The 26,301-nt window shown below is 38.9% G+C and overlaps 1 protein-coding gene across 1 annotated transcript in view; it reads left to right on the plus strand.

Moving 5' to 3' along the window:
• The first annotated feature begins 1,934 nt into the window (after positions 1–1,934).
• Positions 1,935–26,301, plus strand: part of LOC125761691 (uncharacterized) — a 135,946-nt gene continuing 111,579 nt past the window's right edge. Inside the window, exon 1 of the mRNA XM_049423125.1 lies at positions 1,935–1,945. The gene's annotated coding sequence lies outside the window, so the exon portion shown is untranslated. The remainder of the gene's footprint in view (positions 1,946–26,301) is intronic.

Below are 26,301 nucleotides of genomic sequence, written 5' to 3' on the forward strand. Positions count from 1 at the left end.
TGGAAGAACATGTGTTCCGAGAAAATGAATGTATGGAAGGAAAGCAATAGATTCGTTCTGTATTGATAGACGGTTAAAAAAAATTAAATAGCTTTATTGTGTATTATTTTTCTACGAATTAAATTTTCTCGTGCACTTGCATCAGTGATACATTGAGTCTACAAATAAATTTCCAGCGTTTGAAAAAAATTGGTACTATCTCTACATTTCGGGCAGGATTGTTAGATTTCGTATCTCTGTCATATTTGGGTATTTTTATCATTAATGTTATATTATATTTATATTATATTATATCATATTACATTTTTAGGATATGAGGAAAAGTGCAGCTGAGTCCTATTGTTTTTAATCAAGAATTTCGTGACTCCATGACTCAATTTGCATGTGGTGGGATTAGAAGGGTGTTATATATTAAGAGCCGCTATTCAGTGGTAACCAATAGCTATTAACGCGATACGATATGGACCCAAAGCAATTCGTTTGAAGCGGTCATTAAGGGAAAACCATTCACAATTCCATCACGATTATGCTCAAATATACGTGTCAAACATTAGATCAAAAACTATTTTGAAGAATCGTAAAACCTTAGGTATACTTAGGGAATAGGAAAAAAACGTTGGACACTTACTTGTAAACCCAATAATATTTTCAATAAAAACTGGTAGTATAATACGGAATGGCCCTTTCCTATGCGAATAAAAAATGCAATTAATTGAATTTCAGTTTTCATTTAACTTTTAGCAACTACGAGATAAAAAAAAACACTAAGTTGGAGGTAAAATGTTGTTTTATTTGGTTAAATTTTTGTTCATATTCATTACGAATATCAACTTTTTTTTATATTTATTAGTAACCAGTTTTGCCCAACCATGAATATGCGCAATAACAGTCCTATTAAAGAAAAAAGAAAAACAGAAGTCAGTGCAAAAACTACACAGCTGATCTGGTTAAGGCTCAATTGGATGGTTGAAAAAAAAAAAAGATAAAAAACACTATCCCAACCGGTGTTGGACAATTTATTGAAACTGTACCGCTATATCCATACACCATGGTTCATTTTCTCTGTTATCATCTACCATCACCGAAATTGTGCAGCCCACCCGGTGGGATGAACGGCGCACCAACTTCAGGCAAATGATAGATGTACATTTTTGTGATAGTAATAAATTTCTTCCAGCATATTAATGGCCGAGCCGTATAGCGAGACGCAGCCACTGCCGCCAGCTGTGAAGCCAATTCGAGGTCGTCGCCACCGCTGAAATGGAAATGGTTGAGAGGAGATCGTTTAGTTTCAGCTATCATATTCACTTATCGAAAATTGTCGTTCAATGGTTGCGACCAGGACACATTTCGTGACGTGGTAAAGTGGTGGGATTGGCAAGCTTTTCTGTTGTTTTTTTTTGCTTCCATTCTTTGGCCTGTATGTATGTTTCTTTTTTTTCTCTCTCTCGTATCGTCAGTGTGACCATAGCAATCTGAACCGGTGGGTACTGGTGGGTTCTGTTTCGGACTTGAATGAATGTGCCATATGTCTTCGGACTGGTCGTTGCTTCATGCTGCGCTGGTGCGAAACGATGCTGTGGAAAAATCAAAACAACCCCGAGTTTCGGGTTTTAATGTAGATGTTATGCTGACGTTAACGATAAATACGTGCGGTAATGATTAATTCATTTATGAACACTGTTTGTGGTTTAATTATTAACCTAATTAAGGGGCGTTTCTGTTCATTTATTTTCTGCACCAGTTTTCTGCAACAGATTCGCACCAGGAGCTTTTTGCGCTTTGCCCTGCAAAAGGCAATGGTTTGGATGCTGAGAATGGACTTTGTTATTTGCATGCATAATAGATTCACACCAGTTAGACATGATTCATATGATATTTCAATAAAAAAAAAAACGATGAGCAGATTCAAATGCTCATTTCTTGAGCATCTCACAAAAAGCTAGTCACATTTTTCTTCTGCCCGTAATTATGGCTAGTATGCATTGTGCATATGCAACCGAGCGGGAAACATAGTGCTGGGAGAGACAACATAAGGCATTCGTTTTTATGTTCAAACTGCTTTGACTGAACGTTGCATCCTTCGCTTCGATCCAACCGAGAGAAATTGAGAGAGAGAGAGAGGAAGGTTAAGTAATTTTTTATGGCTTTTGTTTTTCCCATTCGACGCCCATAATCAGGTAGCATCGGATAGATAGACAATGTCCCAGGAGCAAATTACGGTTCCAAGCCAACTTTCTGAAGCTTACTGGGCCTTATGTTTGTCAGTACACAAAGAAGCAGGGCTGATAAACGATTCATATGCTCAATGTTCTAGAAACAAAATATATTAAACTACTTGCTCGGTTTTTGAATCCAAGCTTATGCCCGCTTTCACTGGAAATTTAAATGTTTGTGAAACTTTGCAATATGCTCCTTGTTATGTTTCGTACGATACGATGATTGTACGTATAGGGATCATGGTGTACTTGGAGGTCTGGTAAAGGAATGTTTGTAGTTAAAATTAGTTTTAAACAAATTAATTACCTCTTGGGTACTCAACTACTGCTATTAAAATACATACTTTGAGTGACAACCTTCCATGAGTTTACACTAACAAGTTTATGTTTTCGGTGTATAATTTGAACATACCGGAAACTACGGTGCATCAATTTTGGCTCCACCCAAAAGGAGATGTTAATTTTTAGCTCTAAAGTATGTAGATGATTTTGGTGAAAATATACCAAACAGAGAATGAGCGAAGCGACAAACCATTGATGTTTGTAATGAAAAACACTTTCACCATAACTTGTGTCTAGTGTTTTGTGCATACAGATGGTCTAAACGGCATTGAAGTTTGCCTACATTTAGCAGTAATTTATGCGATCCACTTCTGGTTTCGTGTGCTTCGAGAAAAAAAACCCTCTCTCCAAACCTGTGCCGGCCCGTTTTTAAATCAGTTAAACGTGGTAGGAAAATTTGTGATAAATTTGATGCCACATTGGAAAAATGTTCAAACTTTATTTACGCTCACTGGTACTTAGGCCCGAGTGCTTTTTGCTACACGTGCACCGATGAGTTAGTGGAAAAAGTAACAGGAAAGAAAGACATTTCCCAGGGCAGGTGAACATAATGGAGCGCAGCTGAGTAAAATATGGTAGTGCTATTCAAATAGCTCATTGGAGAGTGATAAAGCGAAAAGGGTGTATGAGGGAAAGGAAATGGAGAGTGTGAACGAGACAGAAGTTTGTATAATAATTTAAAGATTTATATTTATCTTCTATATAATGTCGAGCGCATTTTTCATCTCCGGGCTCGAGAGGTTTTCCAAGTTTGAAATAAACGAAAATTTGGAAATTTGTGTTTAAAAAAAGGTTACGTAAAATTAAATTGAAAATTAATATGTTTGTTTTAGATAAAAGTTTTATTCAAAATAAAAAAAACTTTCATTTGTCACAGAGACAAAATGAAGTTTAAATGAAGAAATAACATATGTGGCCTCTTGCAATGTGTCGTTTGGATGATTGATTTCTTGGCACTTTTTTTTCTTCTCTTTCGTTAAGTATACGAAACATAAAAAAACGACAAATCACAAAAATCACCCGATACGCAGGCGATAGGAAAAAGCACCACTTGCTCCATCCCGCTCGCTTCACTTGAAAATATCGAAGAGAAGAGAAATCGAATGGAAGTGCTTTCACCGAAACAAAGTGTATCAAACGGTACAGTGTCAGTGAGTTAATTTATTGCACTAGCCTATACTTTACCTTCCTGACCTCATTACGCCGAACAGATGGGTTTACAAAATCTGTCCAAAACGAGCGACACCCCGTACGATAGCGCACTTTCGTTCCGGTGTTGTGGAAAGCGTTTAACAGCTTCATAGCCGTGATGCAAGTGAAGGCGGAAGACAGATAAAATCCGCCCGAAGGATAAATCGAGGCTCGACACCACACGTCAGCTTCCGCCGCTTCCAACGGCTTCCCCCGTGGGTGGGGAGGAGTTTTCGTTTCAGATCGGGACAGATTGAGTGACAGGCTCGGGATTGGAGCGAATGGAACCTAACGGAAATTCAATTACACCATCAATTTGACTTTTTCTCCGTTCAATCAGGTTTCAGCCTTTTTCGGGAAGGCTGACAGCAGCGGGTTCGTACGGGAAAGGGAGCGCACGAATCAGACGACATCATCCGAAGCGGCGCATAAAACTTGTGAATGGTGTCGGGTTTTGCGGATAGTTGTAGAGAGTGGAAATGAAAAATTATTCTTCGTCAACGGTCGAAAGCAGCTTATGGTACGGTACGACACTTATGCCGATGCACCGGGCCTGGGGGGAAAACCCGTTGGTGCAACGCTGCGATCAGAAACAAATGACAGCTTTATTTTGGCGCCCCTTTGTGTGTATTAAGTGCATTTAGTGTCATGCAAGCGCTTGCCGTAGCAGATTTTGTGCTAGAGAAAGGTTGTGTGATGAGATATTTTTCGATATTTTTCGAGATCATTTCGAGGAAGAAAAAGTGAAAAGGTGATATGAAGAAAATTAATTTTAATAAAAATATGCTTTTTATCAAGTTTTGCCTGGAAAGTGGAATTTCAATCAGACCAATCAAAATGCCGACATTTTGTCCGCATAGTTTGCCAGTGTTTTGGCATATTTGAACCCTTTTGAATGGTATACTCCCATGGTGAAATACTCGAAGACAAGTCCAACAAGAACATATTCCAAAGTTAGTTGGATTTTGTTCCTAGATTTACGACTTGATCGGTTTTATCAGACAAATTGATTGGATGATGATGGTCATGGAAAATTTCTTATCGTATCACTTTCGACATTGGTTTGAGATGGACAGGAATTAGCTTTGAGGTTCTTCTATGTAAAAAGTTTACTATTCATACAAAGTATTACCAACTACTAGTAGAGATGAACGACTGTGGACACAGAACTATTGATTGTTCATTGAAAAAAAAATTATGTTTTTTGGTATAGCCAACGGTTTAAAGGTCACTAAATGATAGTGGTTCACCAATCTCCAGTCCATCATATACACGCGAACTTAACTTCTTAACAATTGACAGTTTTAAAAGAGTGTAAAGTATGAGAAGAAGACAAATAAAATTTTAGTTTATTAAATTGACTACAGTAACTGATCTCCAATTTCCAATTTCCAATACGGTAGCTGTTATTCATAAAGCAAAAAAACATTTATTATTTGCTTTCTTTGTGTTTAAAAGTGATGATATTTCGGTTGATAAACTTTCATAGTATCTTTCTGAATTGTCTTTTTCGTTCTTCTAATGCGTTCAAGAACAATTTTCATAAAAATGTAAACATTAATTTTGTTCCTGTTTTCGACAGTCTGTGTTTTTATTTTAAGCAGCCTAAATAAGGGCCGTTAAACGTTTTAAACGATTGAAATGATTGCAAAATTGAATTTTAAACACCTTTACACTATTCTTATGGTAATTTTGTTGCTTGAAAGTGGTTAAAAATGTAATTTTATGCTGACTGATTCGGCAATTTTGCTGGTAGATTTTGATGTTTTTATGTTTGAGCTAGTAGACGACAATGTAATTACATACAACATCACAGAGTTTTTTACTGTTAAACATCATCAACATCAAAGCGGCCCGATGGTATATGTGATAAACGGCGCCGGTCCAAATGGCAGAACTGGGGATCAGATCCCATCTGGAGCGTGATTCCCCCGTAGAAAGAACTTGACTATCTGGCAATGTGGTAAAACAAGTCTAGTAAGCCAGAAATGGCCGACGTGACCGTTATTTCTACGGTCATGGCTACGGCTTAAACCAAGAAAGAAGAAGGAAGTGAAACATAAATTATTTACAGAGTTAAAAAAAAAATAGCATAAATTTTAGAACCATTCTTTCTTTCAGAAAAGTGCTTCTTTTAATGGTTTTATGCACTGGTTTTTTATTTCCAGTTCCTGCCGACTGACAGCAAATTTTACGATATTTTTAACATTTAAAAATTTGCGATATCTCAGTAAATATTGATGTAAATGCAGTGAAACTTTGTTTTTTTTTTAATATCTTTTAGTTTTCTCATTTTAAAAAAGCGTTTGGCCTCATTTTAGTACGCATTTGCGTATAATTTGGCTTTTATAACACACCTGCCGAAAATAGGTACATTGCCGAAAATTAGAGAAGTTACCCTTGTGTAGATCGTGGCAGTGTTTATCTTCCTCCCAGAGCAAACAGATTTTGGTCACGGTGGTGAAAAAACACCTTTCCATCTACGAATGGTTAAGTTTCTTAATGTAGCATGATGTACGGGGAAATGTTTTATATTTATTCATTTTACAAACAACGAAACCAATCTAAGTTTAAACGTCTAATCATTGTTTGGCATTGAGATACATCACAAAGAGGCGCTCAAGAGCTGTATTAGCTTTTTATACTTGTTCAGCAACTAGTACCAGTGCTGGTGGGAAGGATACAAGTGGGACCGAAAAACATACATACGTAAATTAACATCCGTAGCCCACGGGTAAGATCCATGCACAGTGTTGCAAGTATTTCGCGATTCGCGCCAAAGAAAAACACAAACTCAATTACAGTTGTCGAAGTTTTAATGCTTCATCGGTGTTGTTGTTGTTGAACGCTAGTTTTGCTTTGATGAGAGTGAAAAAAAAACACACACACACACACACACATAGGACTTGCAGCACCGGTAGCCAAACAGACGATACTGCTTCCAGCCGTTTCCAGCTTCTTGCAAGACATAGCGAAAAGATTTCGGGCTTGTGTTGTACGAAGTACAAAGTGAAATGTAGGGAAAAGGATCAACTAATTGAGTTTTGTACCAACTGGCTTCACGTTTCGTGCTCATTTCAACTTTTGTCATCATCGTGGTTACGGGTTCAGCGGGTCGGTAGTTTCACCGAACCTGGTCGTTTTTATTTGTAATTCTTCAAAACACTTGACGGTATAACTTTCTGGTTTGCTGGCAAATTCCAGTACCAGTGCCGTTGGATATGATCCAGGAATGGTTTCCGAAACGTCTCATCTTCCGGCGTTCGGTTTGGATGTCGTGGATTGAATCTCATCTGGACCGTACCAAGAACTTGACTACAATGCAAGGTAAAAAAAACCTTGTCTAGTAATAAGTATTCCCTGGGTTGCAACATAGTTCAGAATAAAAATACTAGAAATATGGTTTACAAAGTCACTAAGATTAACGATTAAATGGAATTGGAATGTGACTAATAAAACGATTACTCACTTAGTATGGCAGCATAAAAATATGAAGGATTATCTTAGCTAATACATCTTGTTAATTATGATATCCACGTTTGATTCCTACCCCAAATAAACATCATATAGCTAAACTCACCTCAATGTTAAGCCAATTTATGAACGGTGCCGAAAAAAACCTTAAATCTCTCCTCACTTGCAGACATTTAAAATAAACGAATGCAATTTTCTGAGAAATTTTTGTATAATATTGAAAATTCACCTTGTATATCCAGACTCGCCACTTATCCATGTATAGCCACAATAGTGCAAGAATATTTTTACCTTCCCGGTTCACCAAACATAAAATTAACAGAGAAACAAATACACAATAATATTCAGAATTACTCGCTCATACCACACGTAGTCCAAAAATATCCAAATATGAATTGGAATTCTATTTGGAAGAACATTATTAACAATTGTTCTAATTCAAATGAAAGAAGTAACTACTTCATGTAAGCCAATGAAAAGTTCAATACAAAATCAAAAGATTTTGAGTTAGGAATAGTGGATAATAATAAATGTGATATTTGCGGTAAAACTGAAATATAAATTTGTAGAATGCAATAGAGTTGAACAACTGTGAAATAAATGAAAAAATACATGCAATTTAATTAGAGATTCTACATTCGTTAGATCTAACTAGAATTCCTATTTCTAGAATTACTACATTCAGCGAAATTATATCGATATATTGCTCAGGGGGCTTTAACAAGATTCAAAACAAAACAAAAAGATTTTGTTATGTTTTTGACGTTGAGCTGGCCAATCTAATAGTTCATTTATTCTATTTATTTCTGTTAAATTTTTTTTCTGTGAAACGCATTTTCCAGGTATTGCATTGCTAAAATAGCATATATTTTCCTTAGACTTAATATGGTTAACAGACTATACAAGCTATAGGGATAACATCCTTTTAACTGCATGTCTATGTAGTTGTTGTTATTCCATGTACAGGAGGTGATTTTTTCATAAATTAAATTCACAAAAGAAAACAAAAGCCCTAGGACAAGTATCTATCGTAATTTCGTGTACAATGTTGCTCAATGTTAATAACTTGAGGATTTTTGTTTCAAATCACCTATTTCTAAACAGTCATTTCTTGTCCAAATTGCGTGTTGTTTATTTATGTTTTACAAAATTTATTAGCAGTTGCTGAAAAATTGGGATTGAAGTTTCAAAAGCCATTTATTTTAATTACAGTTCTGAAAATTGTTTACTGTGTTATTAAGCCTAGGGTGTAGTTTCGAGGTGCTAAGAGTAGAATTGCATTTTTTCTCGAGTTAGGTGACAATTTTGACTGGTAAATTTGCGAACCTTCGTTTAATTCTCAGATATAGAACCTAAGTTATCAGGATCTTCCCGGTTGTTAGTACTAAAACCACTACAATTTTTAGTATCATTTTGGCAGTTCACCAAAATGCTTGCATTTCAGTTAGTGGTTTTACAGACATGTTATAAATTTCAATAGAATTTAAGGTAAAAATTGCGATAAAAATTAATGTTCATTTCATGAAAAATTGTGCTTTTATTGATATGGTTTTTTCAGTTAACTTTAAACATTCATAGTTGCAAATTGTGTTTGCCTTGACTTTCGCAAAATTTATCCCAATCGTGTATCCTTTGTTAAGTTGCAAGCGGAGAAAAGGTATAATGATTTATGCAAATCCATCATTCATGAATGAAACGTCCTCGAAAATGCATAATCGATCATTCCTAGGAAACTGGCAATGGTGACAGAGGCACCGGGAATACCATTTTGCTTGCCTTTTTTTTACTTCACCGTCATTCACGTATGGCCTCAGGTTCACTTCTCATTTGCTTTGATCGAATAAAGTGGTTTGTGGTGTAAATATTTGATATTGATGCTTACCTAAACGATAAGATGATAGCATTTTATTATGTTACAAGCAGAGCAGATGTGGAAGTGTTTGGGTTTAGTGTTTCTTCTGCTTTCTGAATATTGACTGAGAATATAGAACATTTTCTACCGGACCAGTATATGCGACAATCTTTCAGTTTACCGAACGATTAGGCTAGTGTTTTAGCAAAGCAAACTTGGGACAGAGGATGGTATCATGATTTATTGCTACGACACCGTTTTCCTATCACCATTCACCAGAGCAAAGGGGCTCGAAAGGTCTTGTCTTTGTTTAGCTTTAGTAACCTTTTGTTCTTACAAAGACACGGATGATTAGAGCCTACGCTGTAGTTTTAGTAAAGTTAATTGCTATGGTTTCGAGAACCGGTCAATGCTGGTCATTATGACAGCACACCGAGCAGTGTCGCTGTAGCACGTTGCCTCATTATGTGTTCTGTTTAATGGGATCAAATTTAGCAGAAAAATAAAAGAGATGGGAAGAGAAAACGAAACCGCGAAAGAAGAGTGTCCGCTCCATTCAGCTGCATTATAAGGTTTCGCATCATTCTGCTGGCATACTCATCTATTATCTATTATGCTCAAGATTTTTCTTCCTTTGGTGCACTATTTTTTCTTTGTTGTTGCTTCTGTCCGTTTGTCTTGATTTGATTACTGTGGAAAGCTGTTTCTTGTTCATTGGTTCACTCCGGGATGGTTTGGAGATTGGATTACGCGAAGACTTGATGCCACGAAGGCACCCGGGCCAAATCTTGACAGGATGGAGCAGAAAAGTTTTGCACCGTTATTCATGCAGCTAATTAGAATCCATCGGAAGATAATACAGTTTTGCACAGTGAAACGTTTCAAGAGTTTTGGGTGTGTGCGGATTTACCTTTGCCGCTTCCGCTTCATCGCAAACCCGTGGTAGAAGTTTTATGCGTGGAACTTAGTCGTACTATTTCACCTTCGGGAAAGCCTTTTTTCCGCACGGCAGCAAATGTGGCGCTGTTTCGTTGATCGAGTCGGTATAAAAATCAATTTTCAGCACATCCGTTTCGGTGCTTGAGTGAAGCTAAACCTGGAAGCATAAGAAGTATCGCGCGAGCACTCTTGATGCTGCGGTGCTCAGAAAGCTGCATCAATATTTGAGTGTCAGAGATTATGCATGCCGCCGGGACTGCATGCATGCATTGCGAGTGAAGCGCACTTGCAGGGAAAATAAATAAGGAGCGTTAAAGTGATCACCGAACGAGCCACGAGTCATGAGATTGCATTTCAGCACGGCAAACAGTGGGACAAGCGCTGCGAAGTGGATTAGTTTCGTACCGTGTGCCGTTAATGGATTTGGTGAAATCGTTCCACTGCTGGTTGACGCAAACGGTTTTGCGTTTTGATATTCTGTTGCAGTGAAGGAGGATATTGTGCAACTTGCAAGAAGAAAAAAATATGGTAGAATCGGTTGCAAATGCTTAAAATATGTACTTGATGAATATGAACGGAAAAATGTCAATGTTCAAGAGGTACTATTGGAAGGATTTGGTAACAGCTTGCGACTGCGAACTTTATTAGGTATTATCGATATGAAAAAATGAGGCTATTGAGTTATTATACTGCAGTTTAACAACAATAATTTTCTTATTTTACTTACAATGTTTAATTTATTTTAATTCAATAATATTTTATTGTCGAAATTTAATTCAAGTATAAGTATCTGTTGTAGTTACTTGGGTAGAAATGAACTTAATCTTGAAATAATGAACTTTAGTAATGAATTTTATAGAACTAGTTGTAATGAATTCCTAAAACAGTTGAATACACTCTAGCAAGCTGAACAATCCGTTTGAGGGTTAAAATCGTTTATATAATAAATGATATAATTATATAAATAGTGAGGCACTTCGTTCCACATTGTAATATTGCGAAAAAATTAAAAAAAAAAATGCGTTAAAAAATTAACGTGGGAAATGAGCTGTTCATTTTACTTTATTTTATTTACATTTATTTATTATTACATTTATCCATTTTGTTACCCTCCAAAGGCTAAAATGTACAAATTTTACAAGGCATTTCCTCCTTGTATGTTGCCTTATCGCAGGTATACTCGGTTGGAACTTAACTGTATATGTGAGAAGAAAAATTCATTTCTATCTAATTGTTATAACTAATTAGTAAAAACTGATCATTAGTTGAAAGTTTTTGTTCCTGTTATATATAAATATAAATCAAAATTACCATTTGTCTGTTACACCTAATTGATTCGTACAGACATCATGGGCGGCTAAATGTTGTATGTGGTAGCGACGCCAGTCCTAGACGACGGGGCCTTGTTTCAAATCTCATCGAGACCGTACCTAAATACGCAGGACTGGCTATCCAAGGCCAAGATGTCTTGAGGTTGTAATGTCACATGCCAGATTCTTCACTTTCAATAAAATTCTATTTGTTAAAGAAGAAAGCAGAAAACTTTGGATATTTTTTAGGAATGCACAAAGTAAAAAGTAGCTTTACGTGGGCCAAAAATTTAGTCCTTTTCTAACTGGATTCTGCCTTGCAACTAACTGTTTTCGTCCTCTGATATTTCACGAACCTCGTTTTTATCCTACATTTTCTCTCTTCGTTCGCTCTTCATTCTCCTGTCTGCTATATCCTGCTGTATACCAACTAGTCATTGGCCACACGATTCATTTCATGGCTCGACTCGGAGTATGGTGCAGCATAATCGGAATCGACTCCAACCCGTGGGTGCAACGGGTTCGGACCGACCCGTAAATATTAGTAGGTTCAGTAGTTCCGACCGGAACTCTCTCCAACCGCGGGTCGGAGTCGCTTATGGTAGCTTGAACCTACCGGAATTGCTACACCTCTTGAACCTACTTGTATCTAAGGGTTGACTCGGACCGGATCGGGTCTGCGGCTGTCAAACTAATATAACTTTTTTTTATTTGTTTATGTTTAACGTTGTCAAATGTATTGGAGAAATAATGAAAGAACACTCCGAATAGATACCTCGTAATGCGTTGCGATGTAACAAGTACCACAGCCTTTTGGATGGATCCGATCCGGTAGGTTCGAGTCGACCCGCCCATCACTAATTCCAACAATATTTCTTCGACAAATTTAGAATGACTTAAGTGAATTGCGGATTTATTGTATCTTCTTCTGTATATTCTGTACGTGAATATCCATAAGTTTGTAGCATCCACGCTATTTTCAACCAAAGAAACAAAACGGATCAGGTTCGTGCATAAAAACGGATCACCTTCGCGCATTTAGCGAGCGCTACCAAATAGTATATAAGCAGGGCAAATTATCAGGTCAAGGACCAGAAGGTTTTGGCAAGCCAGCGAGTGAGGATCTCCGATCCCGATTTCTGTGAAATAAAAAGAAGTTCAACCCCACTTCATTGGTGACCCCGACGTGATCGGGAAGGATACGCCCCCTTTGGAGGATCCGCGCCCCTGGACGAAACTCGATCCAGCGAGCAACAGTTAACAGGAAACCAAAGACGGACAATAGAAATAGTTCTTATTAGAACTCACGTTACCTTCTACAAGCTCTTTTAAGAGCTACAGAATTCCTTATTGGAATTATCTTAATTGTCCGTTCTACGGTTGGTTTTCATCATCCTCTGGAGCCAGACGATTCAACGGAGCCCTACAACAGTCCTGATTACCATCACTCGCTTGCCCGCCTTCTCAGTCCGCGGCTAAGTAAAAACACGTAAATACATGTAAAATACGTGAATACATGTAAATACACGTAAATCCGCGTAAAGTCCTCGCTACCGCGTGAAAAGTTTCGTTGTACAGTGAAGTGTCGTGTAAAGTGTGGACATTTTTACGAGTGTTGTGCAAAGTTATTCGCATAGTGTTTTTCGATAAAACGCGCGTGTTGTGTGAAAAACTATCTCGCCATCCCAAGGCGCATCACCACACTCTCAAGATCGGCATTTTCTCCTCGTGTTGTCCATCACACACAGAGAAGTCGACGCGCAGTCCGCGCCGCCGATACTACACCGTCGTCGAATATTCGGGATTTAAGTTCTTTCGATGCTAAGAACCCCGGTCAAAAGCATGGCGACGAACAACGACGAAGAGCAAACCACGCAAAGCATCCCGCTACTCGATTGTTACGATGAGGCACGAGTCGTCACGCCACCGATGACGCCTCAACCAACGGCTAGAGGATCCGTCGTACTTCCTCAGACTAGCCGCGAAGCGATAGGGTCCGTCAAGTTACCGCCCTTTTGGACCAGCTCGCCAAATACCTGGTTCATACAGGCGGAGGCCCAGTTCGAGAACGCCGGTACGAAATTGGATCGTACAAAATATGCTCATCTGTTGACTGCGATGTCGCCGGAAATCATCGAGAAAGTGATCGACATCGTCCAAAATCCTCCAGCGCAGAATCGTTACACCTTCCTGAAGGACGCCTTGCTACAACGCCTGTCTATCAGCGAAGAGCAGCGGATCTCCAAGCTGCTGTACAATGCCGAGATGGGAGACAGCAGCCCTTCAGATTTTCATCGACGGTTGATGCAGCTGGCCGGTTCAACGGAATTCTCAGATAAGTTGATTTTTCGTTTATGGTTAGGGCGTTTACCGAAAGCTATCGAGATTGCGATTATTTCTATGGGTAACAGTAACATAGCGGAAATATTGCCCATTGCCGATAAAATTTGGGAAGCGTCAAAGGGCGCATCGGTGAGCGCGTGTGCCTTAAAAACTAATCCAAGTGATATTTCAGTCCTTCAGACTGAAATATCGGAGCTAAAAAATCTAGTAAGAAAAATGCAAGTCTCACGAGCTCGAACTCGATCAGTTCCGCGAAAAGAGAGTCGCAATCGTAGTGCCTCGCGAGAGAAAGGAAAATCTTTGTGTTGGTATCATAAGAAATATGGCATCGAGGCAACCAAATGCGTTAAGCCTTGCAATTTTATAGCCCATAAGGCTGACAAAAAACAAATAAAGTCCACAGATGTCGAATCTGTTTGTGAATTCCCATATTCATGCCGCCTTTTCCTTCATGACGAGGTTTCGAAATTAACTTTCTTAATAGATAGTGGTGCGGATGTGTCTGTAATTCCCAACTCTGTTTTTGGTGTTTTGACTAAATCCAGTGACATCCTGGTTGCTGCAAATGGAACTCCTATTCCAACTTTTGGAGTAAAGTTCATGAAGGTATCACTTGGTTTACGGCGATCTTTTCCTCATACTTTTGTGCTTGCCGCAGTAAACCATCCGATCATTGGGGCAGATTTCCTCAAACGATATGGTCTATTGGTTGATCTGCGTAACAAACGGTTGGTGGATCCACTCACCAGTCTGTCCACAAAAGCAAGTATAGCCAAGGTCGATACTCCGTCGCCCAAATTATTTTCTGTTAATAATGTATACACGGATTTGTTGAAAGAGTTTTCATCATTGATGGATCCCCCAGATTTCAACAAGCCGATTGGGCATAGCGTTGTTCATCACATTCATACCAATGGACAACTACCTAGTTCAAAACCCAGGAGATTGGACCCAGTTAGGCATAAGGCTGCCCACGCTGAATTCCAACATATGCTGGAATTGGGCATCTGCCGGCCTTCTTCGTCGCAAGTGTCATCGCCTCTACATATGGTGGCTAAAACTGACAATGATTGGAGGCCATGTGGGGACTATCGTCAGTTGAATGCAGTTACTATTCCTGACCGATACCCAATCCCACACATCCAAAATTTTGCGATGAATCTTCATAACTGTTCAATTTTTTCCAAACTAGACATAATCAAAGCATATCATCTAATTCCCGTAGCTTCGGAAGATATATATAAAACCGCAATAACCACACCTTTTGGACTCTTTGAATTTCTAAGAATGCCTTTCGGTCTTAGAAATGCTGGACCAACCTTTCAGCGTTTTGTAAACACAATTTTCCAAGATTTAGACTATGTTTTCGTCTACATCGATGACATCTTGATCGGGAGCACTTCTCAAGAAGAACACATCATGCATGTGAGAGAGGTCCTGAAAAGATTGGCGGAAAACGATGTAAAACTCAAACATTCTAAGTGTGTGTTTGGAGTACCCCAGCTCGAATTTTTAGGGCATCATATTGACGGCAAGGGTATTACCCCAACTAAGGATAAAGTTGATGCAATCAATAATTTTCCTCAACCCAAATCCTTAAAGCAGCTACAACGTTTTGTGGGTATGGTAAATTATTACCACCGGTTTATTCCACACATCGCAGAAATAATGAAACCGCTGCACAAACACATTGCCGTTCATTCCAAGTTAAGATCAAACTCTTGGGATTGGTCTCCTGAATGCGAAACAGCGTTTCAAAAGCTGAAAGCTAGTATTGCCCAAGCCACATTGCTCAGCTATCCAAATAACAATAGTAATTACAATATAACAACCGATGCTTCAAATATAGCAGTCGGAGCTGTGTTACAACAAGATAACAATGGCACTTGGGAACCACTAGCCTTTTTCTCAAAACAGCTTACAGATGCCGAACAAAAATATTCCACCTTTGATAAGGAATTACTAGCAATCTATTTGGCTATTAAACATTTTCGATATTTCATTGAAGGGAGGGAATTTTTCATTCTAACAGATCACAAACCCCTCACTACTGCTATTCACTCTAAAGCGGATAAAACTCCCAGGCAATCCAGACATTTGGATTTCATATCCCAATTCACCTCAGATATACGTTACATAAAAGGTGATAGCAATGTCGTAGCAGACACGTTATCACGCATCGGTGAGAATAGTGAGATTAGCTTACTGGATTATAATACTCTAATTATGAGCCAAAATACCGATCCAGAATTAGAAAATGTTTTGAAATATCAATCTAAAAATTCAAAATATAAGTTAGATAGATTGCAGGTAAATAATCAGGGGATATATTTTGAGACTTCGACTGGAGTAAATCGCCCATACATTCCGGAACCTCATAGATTTTCACTGTTCAAAGAACAACACAATATTTCCCATCCCGGAATCCGAGCGACTAGAAAACTTATAGCTTCAAAATATTTTTGGCCCAACATGAATAAAAACATTAACGAATGGACCAAAGCTTGCAATAATTGTCAAAAAGCTAAAGTTTACAGGCACACGCGCACACCCTTGTCTCGGTTTGACCTTCCATCAGGAAGATTCGATCATATACATATCGACATAGTAGGACCGCTTCCTCTTTCCGATAATATGGCATATATATTAACCGTAATCGATAGGTATACTCGATGGCCGGAAGCATTTCCAATAGCCGATATTACCGCTGAGACAGTAGCCAAAACGTTAGTTCAAAACTATGTATCTCGATTTGGATGTCCTGTAAACATTTCTTCAGATAGAGGTAGGCAGTTTCAGTCGAAACTATTTGCTGAGCTGACTAAGCTCTTAGGTAGTCATCACATTACCACTACTGCGTATCATCCACAGTCAAATGGATTAGTGGAACGTTTTCATAGGCAATTGAAAGGTTCACTGATGGCAAATGATACCTCTGAACGCTGGACTGAAAAGTTACCACTAGTACTTTTAGGAATACGAATAACACATAAAGAAGATCTTAAATGTACTCCAGCAGAATTAGTTTACGGACAAAATTTACGTTTGCCTGCTGATTTTCTAGCGCCATCATTAACACCTACTCCCGATACAACGGATTATGTAACGCGATTGAAAAACGTTTTCAGCAAAATATCTCCCACATCACCACGTCAATCGAACACTAAGGTATACGTAGACAAGAGTATTGAAACATGTAAAAAGGTATACATTAGGGTTGATAGGGTTAGAGCTGGCCTCGAACCTCCGTACGAAGGGCCATACGATGTGGTTAAGAAACTCAGGAAATATTTTGTTATCGACAAAAATGGAAAACATGAATCCGTCTCAATAGATAGGTTGAAACCCGCATACTATCTGGAAAACGTACAAAAAAATGTTCATTTTACGCTCCGCGAAATAGAGGGGGAGTAGTGTAGCATCCACGCTATTTTCAACCAAAGAAACAAAACGGATCAGGTTCGTGCATAAAAACGGATCACCTTCGCGCATTTAGCGAGCGCTACCAAATAGTATATAAGCAGGGCAAATTATCAGGTCAAGGACCAGAAGGTTTTGGCAAGCCAGCGAGTGAGGATCTCCGATCCCGATTTCTGTGAAATAAAAAGAAGTTCAGCCCCACTTCAAGTTCTTCAAAAGAAGGGTCTGTTAGATTTTCTATATAATATAGACCTAATCTCAATTTCCAACCTTAAATCAATGGGATATGTTAAAAACCTAAATTTGGGTTCGTTTTCTGGCGGCATTCATGTAATGAATTTTTATATATTCCATACTAAACTAAAACATTTGTTATATTTTTTCGATGGTGATATGTAATGGAAGATGTCGTTCGCTGAATATAGTATTTTTGTATAGCATGTGGAATTACTCTTTATCTAAACAAAAAAAATAATTTAATGGGTTATACATAATAAGGGGCTTGACTGTGTAATTTAGCTATTGTTATAATTCTAGGCCAAGGAAAGAATAATACTTTTCCTGTTAATTCAAATAATTTCGACCATTTACACAAACGAACATCTTTTTGACGATCGCGATTATGTTACCAGCCGTGACCACTATCGGGATTTTAGATTAATCCACACAAAAAGCTGTGGCACGTAATCGTTGACATGCCAAAGTCTAAGTGGAATTGGGCTTGTTGAACAAAACGGTACGATAGACATAAACGCACCTGTACGAGAGTATTCCTATGTCAATTGCAATTTTTAGTTTCCTAACGTGTGCGTTCTCTGCACACAAAAAAAAAACCCAAAAATATTTAAACTAGTTGAACAGTGCTCTGGCATGCAGGTGGCAGGATGTATTTTTTTGTTGTTGCTTTGGTTATTTCTAGTTGTTGCTCTAGGATTGATGTGTGAGCGAACAAATCCGGACGACAGATTTGATTGGAGGCGAATTTCGTTTGTGAAATAAACGTTTTTTTTCGTATTGGAATTCACCGAACGGACGGTGTTTACTACACGTTTTAGCAAGTTTTTATTTTATATCTCGTGACGTGCTCAATTCAATGATTCTTCTATCGAGCTGGACATTGAACGATGTTTAGGACATGTCCAAAACCGTTGTTTTTGAACAAATCCGTCAAATATGGTTAGCATTCGGACGAGAATGAAAATAAAACTGTGCGAGTATAGCTGTATGGATCACTTCCAATAAACCGTTAAGCTCGTTGAAATATGTCAAGAACATAGAGCGTCAAAGTATGAACCAAAGGGAGCAGACACGGCTGGCACTATGAACAGTCGCTTTAAGAGTTTTTGTTTTATCGATCAATTTGCATGACATTGAACTGTAATCGTACAGTGGGTGATTTGTGTTAAAGGAGTGTTTTAAAGAAGTTCCTATAAAAAGGCGAAAATATTCATCAACGTTAGGTCTGGAAGATTCATCCTTTAATTGTTTCTCATTGCGCTGGAATACTCCGCAAAAGGGGGCGACATTGGGTTAAATTGTGTGTTAGTCAACCAGGATGGTATTTTTTTTCTAAGTTTTTTTTTCAATGTTCAACAGTCAGACAAACAACGGGGTGCGGTGAGCACGAACTACCAGCGTGGACGTGTTCTATCTGCGATTTTAAATCGCTCAAAATCACGTGCTTGTACCTGGTTGCCTGAAGGAGAAAACAAAAAAAAAAAGTAAAATACGGCAACGGTCAAGGTAGATGCCTACAGTGATGGTGATGGTAGCGATGGTATGATAATGGCAGGATGGTATGAAATGAAGGAAAAAAAAGAAACAAAACCACACACACACACACGTAACACCGTCAAGTATAATAGACGAACGTGCAAGAAAATGGCAGAGGGTCAGAATTTATAGTTTGCAGATGCTAGATAGAGGGTTGGCAGAGTTTTCGCAGTAAAATGTTACCGCATAACTTTTGCCAATCTAGGTTGGAGAGCAAAAATGAGTACCTGGCAGTATAAATAATAGCACTGTAGAGAGTGTTAAATTATTAAAGTGAAAATCTGAAGACTGTTTGCGTCTACCTAAAAGTGCAATATGCTGTGAGCTAGGATGGGTAACAGGTTCGAACCTATGAGGCAGTGAAGTGCTCTATGCTGTAGGCATGATAAAGTTACATGAAATAGGAGGAATGAAAATATGGCAAACAAATATTAGTTTTTTTTCGTTGCTCCTTATTTCGTTTTCAATATGGTAGAAATTTGTGATAAAAATCTTTCTACGTATGGTTCAGGTGTTACTAGAAGAATTGCACTCGTCGTATATATGTATATTTGATGTATGTATTTTTTATTGTTAGAGTTCAGTATGCAACATATTGAGTTTCGTTGAAAATATTGACCATTTTGTGACATTTACAAGTTTTTTTTCATTTGGAGAAAAAATGTGTCAACATATATCGTTTCCTTGCAGAACATGTTCATGATAAAAAATTTCCAGCTGTAAAAATGTATGAAAAATTGTTCTCGCATTCGGTGAGTGGCATTTTTGTTCTGAAAGACAAATAAAAACATTTGAAACAAGGAATTGAAGAATTTACTCAAAACTCAACCCCAAAACATGAAATATTGTACGAGGCACTAAATGTATCGCTAGTGACAATTCTTCTCTCTTTCTCTTTTTTCTCTTTCTCTCTCTCTCTATCTCTCTCTCTCTCTTTTAAGGACCTCTAAGTATATGCCGGCCATTATTTTTACCACAAAGTCATCCCTTACAACGAAGGGACCCGGATGGGATTTGATACCCTTGTGTCGTGTAGAACCGGGATGGATGAATTATATTAATAGATATCGTCTAGAAATCCTTGTAACGTTCAACAATCACCCTTCTTACTGCTTTGCGGTTTGGTAAATAAGTTTACTTCCAAAGAAGTCATTACAAACATTTTGCCTAGAGGTAATTAACTCTTGCATTACCACCGGGAACGCCATCCAATACCACTTGCTTGAGTTTTGTGGAACAGTGCAATTAACTCCAAATAGAAAGCTATCCACAGGCACTATGGTTGATTTAGGCTCAGTATCGCAAGCATATGGGTTGATAAAGCCAGTACCATTAATAGTGCAAACATTGACATTTGCAGTCCACTACGCGACGCGAAATGAGTTGTGTTGTTCGTCGAACTGCCCGCCGAAACACAGTTCCCGGAACGGGTTCGATCAATGTTTTCAACCACAAATGGTATGAGCGAAGCACGCTGGACGAACACGGTGGTATCACTTTTCTTTGCCACAACTGGACACGCATAAGATCAATGAGACGAGGTTCGGTTCGAGCTGCCCCAAAACGCTGAGTGGTAGTGCAAACATTTATTCTTAGCGTATCGGCGTGTCACAGAACCGGAATCATGATTTGACAAAACGGCCGTCCCCCCCCTGAGTACACGTAGTTTTCGCAGCTGACCTAAATAATATTGACGCCCACTCAGCTAATGGTACGGCGAATGTCGTTCGTTCGGCAATGTCAGGATTCGTTTCCGGTTTGCTCAAGCGTAAAGTTTGTGCCCTAGTCACAAGGCCCTAGGAAAAACCGAGCAATAATGTGGCACGTGTGGGTGTGCCGCGTCTCATCCATTCTCTGGCCTGCCTTCCCTGACACGCTTTACCGATCGGGTGCTAGGGATCCAGTTATCTTTGGGCCGTCGATATTGCAATCGAAACGGATGAAAAGCTGAAAGAAAACAAGACCACAGTCGACCGATCCCGAGTCAGATTCCAACCGGGTTCGAACGTTTGCCATTGTTGTGAAGCACCGGGTAAAGAGAGAAAGAGAGAGAGAGAGAGAGAGGTTTTGCAGTGGGAAAAACCCGACAAAACCGAACGGATTCACTGCATCGGTACGGAAGAAGTTTTGAACCGTAGTTCCGGTTTGAAGCCGTAGTCATAGTTTTAGCCTGTTCCGGTATCGTACGGACGCAGTAGTTTTGGGCCGGTCCGGGCTAAGTAGTGGGAGCGGATAAGGATTATGAATAGCACGAGCATGATGTTGCAGTTGTTTTACTTGCATGGCCCTTTCGATCGAAAGGATCGTTTGCTGGTTTGCGAAATGCTGCAGCATTCGAACAAGGTTTGTATGTGCGAACAGGCAGACAATGGCATAGTGATCGCTGCAAGAGTGAGAAGCTGAGATGTCGAAAAATACCTTCCATCTTCAACCCGGCGTACAGTTTAACGGGATAATACATAATGGCGAACCGATTATTGGCTGTTTTGTATTTGTGAATAAATAAATGATTACGGGCAAACAGGATCACCAGAACACGGGTCGAGCCGAGGTGGAAAGCGAGGGACGAGATTTTGTTGGAAAGAGAAAAAGCTCATCGTACGGAATTTTGATGCAAAACCAATTACGGCCCACACAAGCCGGTAACGAGCAATGAATGCGAAACAAGTGGGTGACTGAATGTGACCAGCGTGTGGGACAAACATTACTGCAAACGCATTGCACAAATCTGTATCATCGATTTTCGCCCTATTTTGTAAACGATCGGAAAACACTCTCATAGAACAACCTGGGCAAGAAGGAGTTAATGATGCAATTTGCCAGCATCAGCTGACGGGGTGAACTTTCGTTTTTGCACTTTAAGCTTTCTATATACCGTTACGTAGATGGGCATTGTAGCATGTGTTTTGTTGGAAACAAGTGGAAAGCTATTACTCATGTATGGTATGAGAAGTTTTTTATTATGTTTAAGCACACCAGTAATTGATTTTGAATTTAGGTGTCGTTCTAAATTATTACAAGGTAAATAGAAGAGAAAAAAGGAGAGAAAGAGAGAGAGAGAGAGGGTAAATTTCGCCATCAGAATATATTAGAGCATGTGAAACACTTTTGATTCCGTGTCTCAAACTGCATCTTTTTTTGCGATAATATATTGTGTTTCCGAGTTTTGCAGCAAGCGGAAGCTTGGTCACCTTGAACTTTATCAGGATTCACTTACACGACGTATTTATCGCTCTGTCTGTCGCTTCGGGTTCACGCTTGCGAGGAAGCGAACATTTTCTTACCACACAAGCTCACATACGATCTCGCACAACAAAGGGGAAACGCCTTCAGCTTCAGACCTTCAGACCGCCTTCAGATCGGACGTTGGGCTTTCATCGTTTTCACACCCGGTTTAGCTGTAGTTTATTTCACTTATTGTCATCTACAGACAGGCTCCCTGGCTACCGTGCTGGACTGTTGCGTGGAATGGGGTACGGAATCGTACGGTAAGGAATGATGTTATAAATTTTCACGAGTAATTTCCCCCATAGAAAGAAGAGAAATCTTTCCGACGCTACTGCATCTTTATTTAATGTGATTGAAAATTTATGGTCAATAAATATATAAACACACATATACACGCAAACACACACATACACACACATATGTACATGGATAGAGATGAACGGTCTTGTTCAGTCATCCCTGCGTACAGGGGCTGTACGGATTTTACGTCCATCGTGGCCAAACATGTGGATTATGTGGTGCGCCGGACATGACTAGCAGTGAACCAGTCCGGGATATTACTTGTGCCAACCGGGCGGAAGCTGATGTTTGGGAAGCGGGTGAAATATGTTGAAAGTTTCACGCAACGGCACGAACCGTGGCAGGGCATCGTAACCGCAATTGTTTGATGTATCTGATGAAGATGGTAACTAGGTGTTTGAGATGCTTTTCGGAAGTAACGGAGCGGCAACAGAGTGGTTTGTAAGCTTTTAGAAATAAAGAAGTCTTGAGTAACGAGCAGGAGCACACTGAGGGTGTTTTGCATTCTGAGCATAATGGAAACCTGAAACAAGCTATGGTAAAAAGCGCTTGAATTTTTTGCTAGTATGTTGCTTATATTCTATAACTTATAACTTTATCATGTGATATATCATTTTCAACTCAGTATAAATATTTAAACGAATGAAAGGAATATTTTAAATTATTTTAAATTATGATAATTATGTCAGTTTATGTTAACTTTCGTCAATGCAGCAGCTGTATTATCTTATTGTAAGTAAATAAACTGGCTTAAGTAATATGCTGCTTGTATTTAATTTCAGCACCTCCTGCCTAGTTCACTAGCCCTTTTTGTTGAAGCTCTTAACGCGAAGATGTCTGTATATATCTTAAGGCGAACATGTTATGTTGAATATTTTCCTTAATATTCAACAGTGAAGCAGAAAAATGTCTGATTGCTAATTGTTAACTGTTTCTTGGCATCAGGTTATGATCTACCAGGCGCCTCCATCAGTACTGGTAACTTATTGATATTGATGAAAATAGATTGAAAATGGTGTATGAAGACTGATTAAAGCATGTCTGTACATATGTTAAGGTGGTTAAGTTATGTTAAGTTGAATATTTTCCTTATGTGAGCAAAGTAAAGAGTTGTCTCATTGCCAATTGTTTCATTGCATCAGGTCATGAGCTACCAGGCGCCTCCATCAGTCCGTGTAAGTTATTGATATTGATGAAAATGGATTGAAAATGTTGTATGAAGACTGATTAAAGCATGTCTGTACATATGTTATGTTAAGGTGGACTTGTAGAGTTGATTATTTTCCTTTTGTGAGCAAAGTAGAGAGTTATCTCATTGATAATTGTTTGCATCAGGTCATGAGCTACCAGGCGCCTCCATCAGTCCGTGTAAGTTATTGATATTGATGAAAATGGATTGAAAATGTTGTATGAAGACTGATTAAAGCATGTCTGTACATATGTAAAGTTGAATATTTTCCTCATGTGAGCAAAGTAAAGAGTTGTCTCATTGCTAATTTCAAATTGTTAATTGCTTCTTTGCATCAGGTCATGAGCTACCAGGCGCCTCCATCAGTATTGGTAAATTATTGATACCTTCTCAAATTCAGAGACGCTGTTGATGAAAATAGTCTAAAAATATTTTTTGAAGACTGGTTAAAATAGATAAATAGAAAAAAGGACATTAAAAGCTAGCACACGGAATTGTAACAGAAACCGCCTAAAATAGTCTGATGGTTTCTATTTCTACATATTGTCAGAAATAAATTATAAGCTATGTCCGCTGAGGTTGAAGAGCACCCGTTTATTGAAATCCACGAGCACTGTATGCGGAAATATAATCTTTCCAAAGATTGTCGAAGTTAAAAAAGTATGTGCAATGAATAATATTTTACAGTAAACGCTACCCACAATAAAGCATTCCGTGAAATACTCGTGCAAAGAATTTGGGGAAATGTTTTAAATACTTTTCCAATAGCGTTTACTTTGCCCTATTACAAAATTACTCATTTTGTACGCATATTTCTGCGAAGTTTGGCATGATTTGGAAGCCTTCAGGCATGTAAAGATCACCTTCGATTGACAATGTGGAAAAGTATTTGAGAAGTTCATGCAAGTTTTCATTGCCGTCAACCACATCAACGTACGCTGAATGGTGATGGGCGACCGCTCTATATTTTCTCAGAAGTACCGTAATTTAAGGTACTTTTTCCACCACGAATACGTTGCCAATTACGTTGCTCATGTCGATGATATTTGAGTTTAATATTCCGACAACATTATACTACGCTCTCGTCCTAGTTGTTTGGTACAAGTGAATGAGAAAGAGATATAAAAAGACCCAACAACTTAACACAGCTCTCGTCGCTGTTGGCAGGGATTTGTTCGCCGGCTGTGACGCTTGTCGCGGGATCGCTTCTTTGCGACGGTTCTCGTTTGCAGGGTTGCAGTACCATCGGATGTCATGCGCATGATGGAAATGTATTTTGGCGTTGGGCTGTGTGGTGAATTTTTTACGAGCTGGCGCTTACGTTATGCCGTGCTTGTTTTGCTACTTGGCTTCACTGCCAAGCTGTCAAGTCATGCCGCCATACTTTAATGTGGTTTCAAGAAAAGGAACACCGGTCCGGTGCTGGACAAACCCGGTTTCGGTGTCAGGCCAGACTGGCCTGTGCTAGTGGAAAGCATGCATCATTTATGCAAAGTTTACGGTGATGCACGAAGCCAAACAGTGGACAGATGTCAATGCCAAATGTAAATGATAGTTTCTCTAGGGGATGCCATTTACTAGATCCACTGCGATGGTTCGTCCTCATTGTGACGGTTGTTCTCGGTCATTGTTTTATGCAACCGGCCCGGCTAAACGTGCAAGCGTGCGGAGAATGGTTTAATTTTAACAGCCGTATGCTTCTACGATGGCGTGAATGTTCGTCGGCTTTCATTTGTTCGTTGACAGTTGAAGGATGAAAATAAAACGTAATGGAAATTTTTCGGAACTCATCGAACGTAAAGCTTCGGTACGTATTACTTACCAGTGGTGGTAAAAGTAAGCCGTTACGCTTCGAATGCTAAGCATCAAATCGAGAGTAGAAGCCGGTGCTTGCAAGGATCATAACCGTTTCCTTAATTGCAATCGATTCGTGCGCAGGCTGATGTTGTTCTGATAACGGTTTTTGAAGCAATTTCGCCCGTAAGACGGTGGTTGTGCATCGACAAAAGTGTGCACGTCGATAAAAGCAGATTAGCGCAAGGTACAGCCGTTATCTGTGCGCGGGTTATCGTGAAGCACCAAATTTGATCGTTCCGGTCGATGTGCTTTTAAGGTGCTTAAGAAATTTAAACGTGACCCCAGGCTGGTGTGAGATGGAATCATTTGCGCTGTTACGTAATGTAGGAAATTAAACTGTACATTGACCGGGAAAAAAGTGTTTTCTATGGAATATCTAGCAAGGTGACTAGGATCATGCTTCTGGTACAACAGATGGTATTCTGCGTGAAAAGGGTTTCTGTTTTGTAGTAGGAAAAAAAATAGTAATAATGGTAAATAATAATTACAATTTTCCAGAAAATTTGATTACTAATTTCTATTCTAAAGTTACTTAAAACAGTTTATTTTCATAAAAATGATTCATAGTCAATACTACAATCATACAACAAATACTCTGTTGGTGAATATGAAACATTAATTTTAGGAAGTCTCTCTCTCTCTCTCTCTCTCATGTGTGCTTAACAACCCTTTAGATCATACTGGCTATTTCTTTAAACGTATTTTACCATGCAGCTGGATAGTCAGTCCTTCATACGGGAGGATAAAACGAAATCCAGGATATGTTGCCTTATGCTGGACACATTTAGATTATTTTTTGCTGTAGGTAGAATTTATTGTTTTATTTTTATACAACTAGACCAAAGAAATCCGATCTTTATAATG

Source organism: Anopheles funestus, chromosome 2RL (genome assembly GCF_943734845.2).
Source record: "Anopheles funestus chromosome 2RL, idAnoFuneDA-416_04, whole genome shotgun sequence".
In the NCBI taxonomy this organism is placed as follows: domain Eukaryota; kingdom Metazoa; phylum Arthropoda; class Insecta; order Diptera; family Culicidae; genus Anopheles; species Anopheles funestus.